We start from the raw sequence: 11625 nt of genomic DNA on the forward strand, positions 1-11625 counted from the left end.
CTCCTTAGGTTGTATGTCAAATTCTTCAGCTGCAAAAAGTAAGGCGACTCTGATTTAGCAAAAAAAGTAAGAAGACATTGAACTAAAAACCATATTTAGATAAAAAATATTATTAAAGAAAGAAAATTAGAAGTCTAACCATCATCTTCAATGTCAATGATGATAGTTTTACCCTTGTCTAAACAAGGTTTTTTTCTGCTTGTCCCACAGTATTTGTTGTCGGTTCCGGCCTCCTCCAAGTTACACCCTTAGGCAGAGTTGTCACAGCCTCTGGAAAGTTCACAATCAACCAACTTTTAATTCTTTCCCAACATCTTCTAACTCGTAGAGCCAGTGACCAAGGATACATAGCAAACTTGGAGGAAGAACTAAAATAAATTAGTTTTCACAAAATTAAATTTCTTGAAATATTTCCTCTAGGTAGATTTTGGAGCATTTTCTTCATTATTTAATTATTAAGAAAAGGATACAAAGAGTAGGTATAGTAAATATATATATTACTGAATACTCCATAAGCATAACATTAGAGGAAAAATTACTAGATTGGATTTGGCCCAGAAATAACTATTTGGGGTTTCAAGGGGAGAGAGAAAGAAAGGGATGCTTTTTAAGAAAACAAGAGGTTCTACACCTTGAGTAAGGATAAAAGAGGCTTTATAAGGGGAGGGAAGGAGGGCTAGGACAGGGGAAGAAGGAGGCTAGGAGAAGAAGGCCGCGCTTTGAACTTTAATGGACGGTATAGATTAAAACCCTAATTTAATAAACGGCCTAGACTAAATAATTTAAAAAATCCCTAATTCCAATGGCTGATTAAAATCCTAATTAAAATTTACAACTCACATATCTAGCAAATTCACTGGTCCAAAAAAAATCAATCATATCATATTTCTGCAAATAAAACTTTAAATCATGAAAAATAATTAATAAATACTAGAACATTTTTTACCAAGTTAATATTATATTTTTAGTAAATATTATATTTAAGTGACTGCAAATTATTTTTCTTAATTTTGATGTTGATTATTAATAAAAAAATATTTAATTTTGGAATATATTTTAGTTTTTACTATTAATTTATTATATGGCACTAAAATATAAAGTTTACTTTCTGTTTACAACATTTCTCAATAAAAAATATTTTTTAAAAATAGGAAGTGGTATATTTTATTTATTTATGAGGCATGCATATAAATATTATCTTTTCTTAATTCTATTATATGATAAAAAAAATTATTTTTCTTTTTACGAAATGAATATTATTTTATACTACTATGATACAATGTGATTCCAATATAATAATTTTGTTTATGCAAATCACATTTATCTATGTGGGTCTTGTGTGTATATTTTAAAATTTATAAAATTTAATTTATTTCACAAATTTGTAATGCAAAATGATTGAAATTTAAGAAATAATATAAATAAAATGTATTGAGGAATTAAATTATTTCTTAATTTAATGTATGGACTTATAAATTAAAATATACTTAAAAAGGAATTAAAATGAGTATCTTTTAATTGTTAATCTTTAGATATTTTTAACAACATGAACGATAAATGTAAAAGAATATAAATAAAATTCGTTATTATATAAATTTTACTACTTTAGTGTACCGTAACTGTAATATCCGGGATATCGTCTAAAATTATTTTTATCAATAAATGAATTATTATATTATTATTATTATGTGAATTTTGGTGAATTATCTGATGATTGATATTTATATTTACATGTTTATATTTGATAAGATATGAGTATATTAATTATACTATGCCCAGAATAAAATATAGATAATTGTTATATTTTTCTGGTAATTTTTGGATCATTATATGATTTTATAATGATTTATAGATTTAATAATTATTTTTTAAATAATTATAAAAATTACATTATAAAGTCGGGAATCGTCCAATCTCAACCATTTTTACATATTTACAACCCGAAACTCTTCGAAAAACTCCTTCTTAACCTAATCTGGTAATTCCGGACATTTTCCGTGTTTTGACTTTTTCGATCCGGATTACGGTTTAACCCGTACGCATCCCCGTGTACAATATTCGATACGCTAATTATTTCGATATATCAACAAAATCCGTATTCTTGAAACATGAGATAATATTACATTATCTTCATATAAAGTGTTTTATAAAAAGCCCGGTTTGGATAATTATCCAATATGGGTATTAAATCAGATCGTTTTTTACATTTACTTAGCGACTAATAACTAATTTATCGATCCAAAATGATCCAATACGAACCAATATTCCATAAATATATGAAGCCCTTTTATTATTTCATTTTATTCGTATAATCATAATGGATGAGTAGAAATATAGAATTTACAGTGAAAAACCCCAAAAACGTCACGTTCTTCATAATCAAACGCACAAACGAAGGCGTTATCGAACTCCGATTTAAGCGTGCAATATATCGAATCGAAGTGTTGAAAGATTCTTTCTGAATCCATCATCTATTCAAGTGTAGAAATGAAGGTATTTTTCTTATTTAATTGTTATAATTCGAATTATTTATTGATTAAATTAGGAATTTTTGTTCTTGATGCTTTTGATGTGATTTGATGGCATAATCATGTAGATCTTTTCTTCCTGGTCATTTTGGTATATTATATGATGAATTTGGAGTGCAATAACATGTAGAAATTGATGTTTGATTCTCGGATTTTAAAATTAAGGTTCATGATGTGAATGTTCTAAAGGTTATTGATGTATTGGAAAGATATTTTTTTTTATTAAAATTTGAGTTGTTGACATAATTTATGTATACATATTGTATTTAGAGGGTATTCTAGAATATATTGAAATGTGACATAAAAGTGTTGGTGGGTTAATTTGAGATTTGTTAGTGAGTAGTAAATAGCGGAAAATCATATTAGTTTTAGGATAAATTAATTGCATTATTTGAAAGTAGAGTAAAATTTAATTGCAAAGTGAATCGAAGATTTGGTATCCAAAAGAATAGATATTATTTAATAAATCTATTTTATAAGCACAAATATGAATTGATAAATAGAATTAATTTTAAATCAATTAATATTGAAAATGATTAGTATACGCTAAAGGAACATTATTAAATTTTATTAAAATATGAAGTGAAATGTTTGTTCAATTTATGTAATAATTTTTCAAAGTGTAATTATTGATCTAGTAGTCAATATTTATGAATTATTAAACTATTAAATAAAAATAATATAAGAATTCTTGGTTTAATTATTTTATACTGAAATATTTTGTGTGGATTATTATTTTTAGAATTTCTCCACGCGAGAAGTATTTAAGTAGGAAGAGGTGAGATTTCTTGAGCAGTGCGCTAATAAACTGAAATATTGCAAGTTTTATCTCCTCCCTTTCCTAATTTTGATGTTGGTAATTGTTGTGCCTGTTTTAAATTAAAATTTACAAGTTTATTATTTGAGCTTTATTCGCGATATATATAACACTAAACATTTTCCCTCGTTCGAGACACCCGGTTAAAATGCCTTATTTATATTGACCAAATAAATTTATTTTCTTACGTGACTATCCTATTGTTGAGGACAATTTTTTTTTTCCTATTGATGGACATAAATTTCTATGTTCGTCAAATTTATTTCAAAGTCTTGAATCGATTTATTTTCGGGATCAATTTTTTAATTTCTATCAAGTTTTAAAATAATAATTTATCAATTCGTTAACCCTTCCAAAACTCATGAATCATAAATCGATTACTTTTTCTACCTTTATTTTTTCAGATATATATATACTGGTCAACGTGGGGTTTGACCTCCGATTATATATATATATATATATATATATATATATATATATATATATATATATATATGATTAAAGTTCTATGGAGTCCACCGTTTAATTGGAGTCCTCTGAGTCCGTCTATATTTTACAAATAAAATATTTTTTAAAACATGTTATATTGAAAAACATGTTTCACAAATATCATTATTTCAATAAAATTATACAAATCTCATACATTTACAAGTATAATATATTTGTTTTGCAACATGACCATTTATGTATTACAAACTAAACGTATTTTGTTAAATAATATATTTTGTAATATTATACTTGTAAAATGTATATAATGTGCAAGATTTTCAAACAATCACTACTAGAAATAGTGCCTACAACATCACCCCTTTAACATCGGTTAGAAATGTCAACGATGTTAATAGCAGTTTTAACATCGATTACTTTAAAACCGATGTTAAAGGTGTTGTAAGACATCAGTATCGAAACCAACCGATGTCTATAATCATTTTTTTTAAATAAAATAAAAAACGCCCGCTTCATTCTTTCCCTCGTAAATACACAAAAAAACTCCCCGTTAACCAAATTTTTTATTTTCAGTTCCCCCCCCATTAACCAAAACGGTTTCCCCCCCCTCTCTCTTAGCTCTCTCATTCTCTCATCTCTCTCTCATTCTCTCTTCTCTCTTCTCTCTCACTGTCTTGTCTCTTTTCTCTCTTCTCTCTCATTTCTCACTGTCTCTCTTCTCACTCACTCTCTTTAACCTAAAACCCCTAAAATTTATATGAATTAATAAACTCGATTAATTCATAAATCGAGGTTGATTGGTGCTGAAGAGTCTTGAAGGAAGTCTGGACCACTCGATTAGTGTGTGAAAAGTATGTTTTTTCGAATTTAATTTCAAATTTTATGTTTTGATTTTAATCGGGTTCGTTTTTTCTATTTTATTTTTTTCGAGTTTGATTTTAGGTCTCTGGAGCTGGGTTTGGTTAATATTGATGTGGGTTTGCTCGATTAGGTAAGATTTCACACGCATTTGTATGTTTTTTTACTTTAATAGATGCATGTGTTCCTCTTTGTTCTTGTTTAATTTTAATAGACGCATGTGTATGGATCCTGTTTAGGTTATATTGAGTATGTTCTTGTTCTTGTTATGTTTAGTTTATGTTGTTTATGTTGTGTTCCTCACTGTATGTTTTTGTTCTTGTTTATGGTCTTGTTTGTGTTCTTGTTTAGTTTAGGTATGGAATTGTATATGTGTAAACATGTGTAGTTGTAATAATTAATTTATATGTTTAATTATGCGTGTTACAAGCATTCATATTACAAGCTTGACGAGGATGATATGTATTATGTTTTACTATTATATATCTGATTTGGCATACATCATTTGACAAATTTTGTGTGACAGGAGTGCTTACTGGGCTTCTGGAGTCGAAGACAGTGATTTATGTAACTCATCAAGTTGAGTTTCTACCTGTTGTAGACCTCATCCTGGTGAGCTAGACTTCTTATTTGTCTCCTTCATCATTATATGTGATCATATATTTTGAGATAATTCCATCTTATTAGGTTATGAAAGATGGCCGGATCACACAATCCGAAAAATATGGCAAATTACTTGATTCAGGGAATGACTTTATTGAACTCGTGGGTGCACATAAGACAGCTTTATCTGCACTCATCTCTTTAGATGTTGGGCCAGCTTCTAAATCTTCTAATCTCGGTGAGAATAGAGTACAGGGAGTTTTCGGGCCTCGTAACAGACTGTAGATGTTCAGAGCGCTGAACCACCGGATGAAACAGTAGGGACGAAAGGACACCTTGTTAATGAAGAAGAAAGGGAGAAAGGGAGAGTCGGTTTCTTAGTCTACAAGAAATATGTGATAACAGCATATCGGGGTGCACTCATAGCCGTTATTCTGTTGTCACAAGTTTTTTTTCAAGTACTTCAGATTGGAAGCAATTACTGGATGGCTTGGGAAACTCCTGTGTCAAGGAGTGTGGCTGCTGCAGTTAAAGTTTCTACGTTAATAATAATTTATGTAGCCTTGGCAATCGAAAGTTCTTTTTGCATACTTGGAAGATCCCTATCTTTTGCAATCGTTGGATACTAGACAGCAACACTACTCTTCTACAAAATGCATGCTTGCATTTTTCATGCTCCAATGTCTTTCTTTGATTCTACTCCAAGTGGACGCATCATAAATAGAGTAAGTGCATTGAACGGATGGTACATTTAATACAAAAACAGGATGTCTCATGTAAACTTCAGTGTTGGTATAGAAAATATTCAGAAGCATACAAGTTTCGAGCATAATTGTATTTTCCATAGTAACTTGTCCTTTATCCTGAGCTACATGTCATATTTTTATACTGCAGCAATATTATCTACCTTCAGCACGTGAGCTGGCTTGTTTAGTTGGAGTGCGTCAAGCTCCAGGTATACAAAAATTTTCCGAAACAATCTTAGGATCAACCACGATAAGGAGTTTTGATCAAGAAAGCATATTTCGGGAAACAAATATGAAACTAATCGATGGAAGCTCCCGGCCAAAGTTTCACAGTTTTAGTGTAAGGGAGTGGTTGAACTTTCACTCGGATATATTGTCTTCTCTAACATTTTTATTCTCGTTAGTTTTCCTGATATCTATTCCTCATGGAACAATAAATCCAAGTATGTGGTTTGATTCTTGGTACTTCTCTATAGCACATAATTTTTATTTTGCATCTGATTTTGCTCCTCCATATTCTCAGTTTTTTCGCCGACGTTGGTGACATATCGGTTTGCAGTCATAGCATGCTTAGTAGTTACTTATGGCCTCAACCTAAACCAGTTACAAACTTGGGTAATATGGAGCCTCTGTAATCTCGAGAATAAAATTATATCAGTTGAAAGGATGTTCCAATACACTTCCATACCAAGTGAGCCTCCTCTTATCTTGGAAATCAAATAGGCCAGTTGATCACTGACCATTGGATGGTAAAGTTGATGTCTACAACCCACTACGCCATAGATGGCCTATAGCAATAGCAAGAAAATGTTACAATAGAACTAAAAAAATGTTACCACAGCCAATAAAAGCCCTAAGGTAACATAAAAATTAAGTTACTTTTTTTCGAGTTACCTTTTGCCCCTAAGGTAACATTCTTTTGCCCTGTTGCAACCTTGAATTTTATGTTACAATAAGCTTCAAAGGTAACATCAAAGTATGTCTATAGTATCACACTATACATGTTACCTTTGCAATTAAAATTTGAAAAAAGGGCCCCACATGTAAGGCCAATGTGGGCCCCACATGTAACGCCAATGTGGGCCCCACATGTGGGTCACCAAATCATTATAACAATTTTTTCCCTACTGTAACAGGTTTTAAATGATTTGTATTATATTATACTAACTTGTTTGTAATATTGAAGTACCTAATCTAACATATTTCTCAAAAAAAAAAATTTGACATGATTGGTTTGTAAATTGAACATGCCATAAACCTCTTTTTCATACAAGTCAATAAAATAAACAATTCAAACCACCAAACTTCAAATCGGTACAAACCCCCGCCAAATACTGTTTCAATTTTCACACAATCACCATCAACTCCACATAATCCAAAAAATAGGTACATAGTCTATAATCTAGGACGATATCAACTAAAATTTGACGATCAGTTTGACAATAATTTAGCAAGGCACGAGCTATTCTGATCTGTTCCTGCTTATCATTATTTTCTTATTCAGAGGATAAAGTAGCATCCTGTTTACCCACTGCAGGAAACAAATCAGTGAATATAAATTCTAAGTAAAAGAGTGCACTGGAATTAATTAGAAACTAGATATATGAGACTGAAAGAAAAATCCAGGATACAACTAAAGCAATCAACTGCCATTTGCACAATAAACACGTGGTACTGATAAACCAAAAATTTAAAATAATATGCATATTCGGAATTATGTAGAAAGTGAGTGACATGTATCAAAGTTTGCATGATCATAACCTGAAGCTTTGACACTTGACCACCAAACAAATTATCTTCAAGTGAAAGTGTAAGGTTACGAGTTTCCTTGTAAGAATCAGTTGGCATCTTGATGTAAAATAGACCTATAATCAATGTTATGAGATGATTACAAGTCTTAAAGGGGGTGAAGAAACAGAGAAAACAATTTCCTACCATCAAAGCATTGCAAAATTTGTATCTTTTGAGTTACTAGCATCAGGACAAAGTTGTGGATCCAATAACTTGTTCATTCGCAGTATACAGGGGACGTGCCAAGTTGGAAGGCTTCAAAGTGAAGGCAGAAATTAATAGTGACCAAAACAATGGAAGACCTTGCACAAAACAAATTAGAGTCTAATTTAATAGCTTTCAGAACCCAAGGATTGGAAATAGAGTAAGCTGGATTACTGTTAGCATCCAAGTGGTGTTTTTAACTTCGCGAGGATTGGATTGCATGTATCGATGGTTGAATGTAGATCCTGAGTGCATTCCAGTTTGTGGTCATCTCGTAGATGTGAAACCAGAAAGGGAATAGTGCCAATTACAGCGCATTCTGATCCAGCATATGAGCAACTGTATGGTTTAAAACTGCATCCTTCTTCATGTTTAAGTTTGTTGTCATATGGAAATATCTCCGGAAATCCTAGTGTGTAATACTTACAAGAAAGTTGAAGCAATTCTGCTACATTCTCCTAAGCCAGGCACCTGATATATCCCAGTTCTTGTCTACAAGTAGGACATCAATTATGAACCTGCACTTTACAGGTTAAACAGAAACAATGTGTGACCGTTGTGACACCGCAAGGATGCATTTTGTGGCGAAAGGTAAATCACTAGTACTGCAAACATTTGAGAGGAAGATAAATCATAAACACTTATAAGTGAAACAACAGTAAATTGAGTGGCTAAAGTGGTAGAAGAAATTAGAGCAACTTGCCTCTTCCATGCATGTGGATCTTAATCATACATGCACTCGTATACTCACTGAGCAGTCCAATTCTCAGTCCACGACATAGGCTTGTTGGGACCAATACACAAAGGCAGCAGTCCGCAAAGCCCAGCTTTAGAAATCCAATAAATAGGTAATAGATAAAACAGAATGCACAACACCGCAACCAAAGAAAATGCAACTTTTCACATTAAAAAACAAACCTGAAATCCCCATTACAATTAAATAAAGATTGGTCTAAACAACCAGTTAGCATTATCCACTTCTATATCAATACAAAACAATCCAAATTCAACAAAAACAATCTTTCGATATAAAAATCAAAACTTTAGAAGTTAAAATATTGATAAAGTTACTGAATAACCTGACAGAAGTAGTAGAATTATCAGAAAGTTGAGGCTGTGGTGGTGATAAACTGCAAAAGCACCGACCCCTTTTACCATAATCACTAACCAACTCAGCCCTTTTCTAGAAACCCCTCTGAATTCTACAAGAACTTATTAAATCACAAGCAAAATCAGCAAAACAATAGACACAATAAACATACAAATACAGGAACTATGAATGTATATGTTTAGAAAAAGATGGGTAAAGAATAATAGAAGTACATGAGTGGGGAAGTAGCAGAGAGATTTAGAAAGTGAGAGAGAATTGAAGTGTGGCTCATCCTTCTTCGATTCTTAAGCAAACCCCAAGATTTTGGTTTTTAGAGTTTACAATTCTCAGTCCACAGCAGTGCCTTCCATTGCATGTTTCTATCTGAAAGTTGAAAGTTTCAAGAATTGGCACTTATTTATACAAGGCACTTGGACAATCGTATAAACACTCGGACACTTTAGGCCAAAAAGATGTAAAAAAAAAATATTGCCCCGAGTCTGATACTTCTTACACATGCCCGTGTTTAAACACTACTCTAACAAAGAACATTTCATATTTTGCTACTTCACATCACTATACTTAAAGCTTTCTTCAGAATTTATGATAATAGAAAGCATCACAAAGTCAAATGTAAGTAATTACAGATTAGCTTTGTGAAAGTAATTCAAAGCACATTGTTAATTTGCAACACAATACAATCAGAAAGTACATTAGCTCTGTAGAAGAAAACAATTTGCCACATTATTACTGCAGCAGAAATGCATAATCTAGAAATGTGTAACAGACACATGTTCAGTACCTGACAATATTTCCTGCTGCATCTCCTTTAGTAAAGAAATTTCTCTAATAACAGTGCTTGGCACTCCTTCATCTTCCTGCTCTAGTCGATTTTTCTTTAAAGCAATGGTTTCATTTGTGACGCGGTCACGAGCCATATAAACTACTCCATGTGTTCCTTCACCAATCTTCTAAACTTTTTCATACTGCAATGTTTAAAAATTCCGGTAAACATAGGAAGAGAATATTAACAAGTACAATAAGATGGATTCTATTTAAACTTTGCAAATGATAGACTGACAGGTTCTGAGTACATTCACTTGGCTAGCCGATTCTGCTTCCTCGGCCTCTAAGAAAGTTCTTAAAATCGCAAGATCTGCAAAGGCTTTTCCCAGGTCTTCAGCAATCTGATAGGTCTGAAGAAGAGAGGAAAAGAGCAATACAGACCTACTGAGAGTAAAATAAATGCATTCTTACCAAAGTGAATGCTTGTCCTGTGCTCACTCCCTGTGCTTGGTACTGAGAAACTTCTGCAGAAAAGCGATTCAATAGATCCCTCTCTCTCAGGCATAGAATATCCACCTGGGAATGATCAATTGTGAGCAACAAATGTTACTTAAAATTCAAAACTTCAATTTGAAACTTAAAATTCTAAAAACAAACTAATATATCAATATGCATAAAAATAGTGTAGCGTACACACAAAATCAGAGAGAGGAGGAGAGGTAGGATATACATATACACACAAAATGAGAGAGAGAGAGAGAGAGAGAAGAACCGCAAAAGGATATGACCCAAAATTCGCTGTAAATAAAAAATCCCCAATTCCAATTTAAAACCCTAATTTTGTTTGAAATTCGAATCTGTGAGATTTTATCGATATAAACCCCTAGCTCGAATAATCAATCTGTGAGGTAATCAATCTGTGAGGATGATTAGATTCGATTCAATTGAAAGCTTATTGAGGGAGAGACCGTGTGAGAGGAGAGAGTGATAAAAAGAGAGGGAGATTCTGGAAGCCGAGAGAGGGAAATTTTGACTTTGTCTGCGAAATTTCCGCTTCTCCAAATATTTTAAGCCGAGCCCAACATTTCTAATTTCACTTTATTTTTATTTTTTTATAAATTTTTTAATTTAAATACTGTTCAAATTTTCCGTTAATAAAAAGTGTGAGTTATTATATAGTACAGTTTATAAAATTAAACCAAAAAATATAATTTATTAATCTTAGCTAATATTAATATTATTAATTAATTATATTACCAAAATAAATTAATTTTGAAGTCATATAATTATATAAATTTTATTGTTTGTAAAATATTATTTTTTTATCCATTAACACCTTATTGTAACATAGTATGTTACGGTATATAACACTTTGAAACTATAGTAACATGTTATAAATGATATGGTAACATTAAAAATACTATGTTGCAGTAGGCTAAGATGAGCATAGCTAAGGTAACATAATTTTGAAACACGCATGATTAAACCATTGCGATAGGCCATCTATGGCGTAGTGTTTAACAATTTCCAAGTAATTTTAGATGATCATATAACCTATAATGATTAGGTGAAATACTGCAGCTATCTTTATTCTGAAAAAACGTACTTAAAACAGTAATGGAAGATAATTGTTTGAAATCATGCCTATCAACAAGAACATTGACCAAGGTTGGATTCTCATGCTTCTTGTATGGGAACTTAAATAAAATAAAAAAATTTCCTTCTCAAATCTAAATAAGCAAGGATTATAGTCAT

At 31.5% G+C, this 11625-nt stretch overlaps 1 long non-coding RNA gene and 2 pseudogenes across 3 annotated transcripts; 1 reads left to right on the forward strand and 2 right to left on the reverse strand.

The window, feature by feature from the left end:
* The first annotated feature begins 4975 nt into the window (after positions 1-4975).
* LOC141674357 (ABC transporter C family member 3-like) lies at positions 4976-6738 on the forward strand (annotated as a pseudogene).
* Positions 6739-7303: 565 nt separating this feature from the next.
* LOC141672689 (E3 ubiquitin-protein ligase SINAT4-like) lies at positions 7304-8918 on the reverse strand (annotated as a pseudogene).
* Positions 8919-8925: 7 nt separating this feature from the next.
* Positions 8926-10594, reverse strand: LOC141672690 (uncharacterized). Of its 3 annotated transcripts, none has more exons than XR_012555658.1 (5): positions 10342-10594; positions 10166-10240; positions 9887-10070; positions 9318-9468; positions 8926-9196 (listed from the first exon to the last, which is right to left on the reverse strand). It is a non-coding gene; the product is annotated as an uncharacterized LOC141672690 (long non-coding RNA). The 3 variants fall into 3 exon arrangements; XR_012555656.1 differs by having other exon boundaries at positions 8926-9205; XR_012555659.1 differs by having other exon boundaries at positions 8926-9205; positions 10166-10249.
* Positions 10595-11625: the final 1031 nt, after the last annotated feature.

Source organism: Apium graveolens, chromosome 7, assembly GCF_009905375.1.
Source record: "Apium graveolens cultivar Ventura chromosome 7, ASM990537v1, whole genome shotgun sequence".
Classification (NCBI taxonomy): domain Eukaryota; kingdom Viridiplantae; phylum Streptophyta; class Magnoliopsida; order Apiales; family Apiaceae; genus Apium; species Apium graveolens.